We start from the raw sequence: 4,998 nt of genomic DNA, 5'->3' as shown, positions 1-4,998 counted from the left end.
CAGCTGGGAGTGGATGTCATGTGTATGAAGAAATTACCCTTGGAGAATGTGCAAAGTGAGAAGAGAAGCAAGCCAAGAGCAGGGCCTTGGAAAATATCAGCGTTGAGGCAGCAAATGGAAAAAGAGTGGCTCAGAGAGTCAGCTCAAGGGACTGGCTGGAGATGTAAGTGAAAATCGGGAAGTTGGAAAAGCAGAAAGTTTCAGAAATTTGACTATGCTCCCTATAGTCAAATGCAGCAAGGATAAAAGTAAGATTGAAGACCAAAACGAGCCTTCACTTTGGCAATGACATTTGTCAGGAGTAAATGAAAACTGAGATTCGGATTGTGAGTAATGATTATTATTTTATTGAATAAAGATGAAGGAAGAACAGAGATATAAGAACATGTGCTTATGAGTTTTTTACTGAAAAAGACTTGCGTATATTTACATGCTGGCCAGAGCATTCACTGGAGTGGTCCAAGAGATACAGAAAAGAAGAGAAGCATGATGAAACAATCTCTCAGAGGACACACAACAAATGAAATGCAAAGTAGCGTGGTGAAGAAGGAGTCTCATGTGGAAGAGGGAAGCAAAACCTAGCAAGTGAGAGAGGTCAGGAGGTGGAGGTTTTCAACCCGACCGATAGCTGCTCTTCTTCTGTCAAGCAGGGAACAGCCGTCAGGTTGACCAGAGGGCTGGAGGACAGTGATAAATACAGAATTAGACTTTATATATGTGGTTTCCATTTTATAAGGATTGTGAGGAACTCAGAGTGAAAAAAAAAAAAAAGTAGTAATGACTAAAAAACCAAAAAAAAAAAATTAAAGGTATTGAAATGGAAGTTGATCCCGCAATGTTTATCATCTAATATAGGGCATAAACAAGTGGGGAAGCACACAAGAGCCGCACGGAAATGCATTTATTCTCCGTTTATTGACTAACTAGGCCAGGTCCTCCAGAGAAAAAAGGACCCTTCGTCTCAGCCATTGAAGAGCTCACAACCTGGAGAGAGAGAGAGAGAGAGAGAGAGAGAGAGAGAACCAAAAAATCCCTGTAAGAAAAGCTGACTGCAAGAGAGGCACACATTGTGCTGTGGAGGTAGAGGGGATGCACTTCAGGAATCAAGAGAGGAGGAAGGGAATCACTGTTGGAGAAGAGTTCTGGAAACAAGCAGACTTGCAGACGGAGAGAATTCCATTAAGAGGCTGGGTGGAGGTCGGAAAGGGCAAATCTGAAAAATGGAATGAGTGTGCAGAGATGGAAAGAGTTTCTGGAAGAATTGAGTCAAACAGGCACATGAGGAGCCCTCATCTCTCTGCCACTTACTTACACAATCCTTTTTTCCCTCTACAGCTCCCCAGTTCTTCACATACATTCTGGATTTTTAAAAAAGGGTAAGAAAATTAGGACTTGTATGTCCTCTACTGTTCTTTTCTTTTTTAAGATTTTATGTATTTATTCATGAGAGACACCGAGAGAGGGGGCAGAGACACAGGCAGAGGGAGAATCAGGCTCCCCACAGGGAGTCCAATCCCAGGACCCCAGGATCATGCCTTGAGCCAAAGGCAGATGCTCAACCACTGAGCTACCCAGGTGCCCCTGCCCTCTACTATTCTAATAAATAAAACACTTGCCAATGTGATCCCTCCCCACCAAGTTCTTGCCAAGTAACATGAGGACTACATTTCCACAGAGAAGTCAGAGATTAATCATTGCTTTGCATTTAACTCTTTAACATAGGTATTTGCATTCTATTCTCATACTTCCAGGCCCAAAGTCCTTCTAATAGAGAGATTTGGGGCCCTGAGGAGAGAGAAAGGGGTAGGGAATGGAAAGGAGTGTCTCTTAGCATCTCTCTTCAAATTATATGTCACATCATTCACTCCACTTATGCTTTCATGCTGGCCCTGAATAACTGAAAAGGTTGCACAGTGTCTTGAATTTTAAAAAGTAATAGGTAATTCACTCACTGCATTAATTCAGGTGCAATCTTAAACAAATTGAGCAATTTCAGCCACTAAGCAGGGTTAACTGGAAAATGCTCCATCCTCCATGAAGGCAACCTCTGGGGAACGTGGTGTACTTGGAAGTTTAAAAGTAATTCAAATGTGTACCGAAAAGATAGAACGAGAAATACGGTTCCTAAAAAATTGGTTAAAAAACTGCTATCTGAGTTGAATTTAAAGTGCTATTATTATAATCTTTCTATTAAAAGATAAAACATGAGAGAAAATATTACATGCTTTCCTAACCTTAGCTTATGCATAAGAATGTAATTTATTTTTTTAAGACCACAAACACTACCACAATTCTCGAAAATACCAAGCTTTGCAATCCTCTTAGTTAAAAATAAAGTTTTCGGGATGGGGGGGAGGGAGGGCTGCCCAGGGATGCAAGGAAGCGTAGATGAATGCATAGATGAATGTATGTGTCAGGAATTATGAAACCTATTTCACAAAGCCCTCACCTGTGCTGGGCAGCTCGGGGAGGACAACACCAGCTTCATTGTTGGTCTCACTCAGAAAGGCAGGAATAGACTCAAGAGGGATTTTAAAACCCAGAATCACATTGTTCTCAGACTATGGAAGAGAGGTTTGAATGCATCAGATGGTTTAGGGTGATGCTAAAATGAGCTCCATTACATGTCATTTTTATCCATAAAGCCCCAGATGTGCTGAGAACCTGAAAGAAGAGGAATAGTAACATCCCGAGGCGATGGTGGTACTCAAACCCACGGGCACACCTGGATCATTTGTTGTCTTAAAATATTGGAATTCCCCCCCACACACACACACAGACACACACACACACACACACACACTTCCATACAAATACTTCTGCTATTTAATCTTGTATTGCATTAAACCCCTTTTTATTTTTAAGCATTAATGTCATTAAATTTTTTCCAGCCACAAGGGAGATAGCATTTTTAGAAAACCCACAGTCCTTATCAGGAAGGACTAATCAAGGTGACTAAATTCACTATTTTTCTTTATCCCTAAATATCTCCGTTAAAAAGAAAAAAAAATAATACACAACATATACACACATGTTTTTTTAAAGATAGATTTTTTTTCATGATAAGAAAAAGCTTTTTTGGCGTAGATCGCAACTGCCTTGACAACACGGTATGACTGTATGAAGATTTCATTAGTGAAGACTTTCTAAGTTGGAATTTGTGATCACTCAGAAAAGGACAGAGCCAAAGTATATCTAATTACGGAAAATCATTAGAAAGCAGTATCTTTAGGCATGTAAGTTGTCTGGGACATTATCATTTATGGGAATGCATAAAATTTTAAGAAGCTTTCCGACTGTGTGGCCCCAGCTACCATGTTCCCTCTCCACCCAGCTCCCTACCCACTCATTGCTTCAATCTCCTCAGGCAAGAGTCCCAGAACTATCCCAGGTGAGCCACCACAGGCTCCCACCCTTAAAGAATTTGTGAAAGCCATCTCGCCTGTGAAGACTGCCGTGACCTCCTCAGTGTTAGGCAGGCCCGTCTTTCCGAGACCATCTATGCTATCTTAGCTCCTCCCACTACCTTATTGAGTCATGACTCTCCTGGACTTTGTTCTCTGGAACATATAGGGTTTCTCCTGGACTCCAAACCTTTCTACCACTGATTCTTTCCACCTGCCATGTTCTTCCTCCAGACCATTGCAAGACCTCGTCTTTCAAATCTCATTGTTATTATCACCTGGTAAGCAACGCCTTCTCTGACCACTCTGTCCCATTACCTTGTCTTAAAATTTTTTTTGTTTGTTCCTTTGTTGTTGTTGTTATTTTTTTATGATTATTTTTTTACCCAATGTGATCTCATTTGTTCACTTTTTTATTGTCTGTCTCCTTCCTTCCCGTGCCCCCAGCCCCTGTCATTAAAATGTAAGCTCCTCGGTGCTTAGAACAGTGACTGGAACATGATAGAAATTCAATAATATTCTTGGAATGAATGAATGAATGAATGAATGAAGAAACTAATGCCTACCTCCCCCCTCCCAGACAGTGAGTTCCATCAGGGGCGAGACCATGCCTCATTGGTTTTTGTGTTCCCTGTATCTAACATTGTGGGTACAGAATAACATAAGTGCTCATTGAATAAATGATCCATTAATGAATGATTAAACAATGAATAATTATGTTTTTATTATACACCGCAGAAAATATTAAGCTTGAACATATCTTAATATTTGCTTAGAGTTCAGTTACACAGTTGGTTACACAGCTTGATTATATAGTTTTGGAAAAGATAATACAGACAGGAGACCTTCAGGAACTCAGATTTGAGGAATGGCTGTGAATTTTTTAAGTCTTGATGGTCTGTTTTAAGTCATAAGAGGTGAAGCAATTTACTGATGATGCTTAAAAGTAATAAAAAAAAAGTTAAAAAACAGAATCTGTATTTTATTCCTTGCAACACTCTGGGCTAACCTTTCTGAACCCACACAAATTGTGGCTCATAGATGCGTGGGGCTCAGAAAGCTTCCCAAGTGTTTGATTCGGAGTCTGAAGGGCCTCAAGGAGAGTGGGGGTGTCAACATAGAAACTGGATCCAGGACAGGGGGACAGACAGGATCCATCAGGCCAGAGAGAGACACTCTGGGGACAAGGAGATGTCAACCCCCAGAAAAGTGAACTTGCTAGTTATGTACTATATTTTCCAAACCAAAGCCAGTGACATGCAGTCTGAGAAGGAGGCCTGCTGTAAAAGATAGAGCGCTTGAATCTAACACCAGCTCAGAGAATCCAGAGCTAGGGGTTGCAAAAATAATAGTGGAACAAGTTTCTTCTCAGATTCTTCTACATTTGGGTGAAATGTTTCATAAAATCTCTCATCTCCTTCAGCAGTAACTGAGTCCATGCTTATCAAACTTCCTAGATGTCCTAATATGAGTCGGAACATCCCCAGATTTTGGATGTATAATGTTCTGATATAATTTTGGATGAAATGTTCTGATATCTAGCAAATGTTACCTTGGAGATAGATGGGTTGTAAACCTATCTCTTGTGAGTTTT

This window comes from Canis aureus, chromosome 22 (assembly GCF_053574225.1).
Source record: "Canis aureus isolate CA01 chromosome 22, VMU_Caureus_v.1.0, whole genome shotgun sequence".
NCBI lineage: Eukaryota > Metazoa > Chordata > Mammalia > Carnivora > Canidae > Canis > Canis aureus.
The sequence above is the reverse complement of the archived record's forward strand: the minus strand, read 5'-3'. Positions refer to the sequence as shown.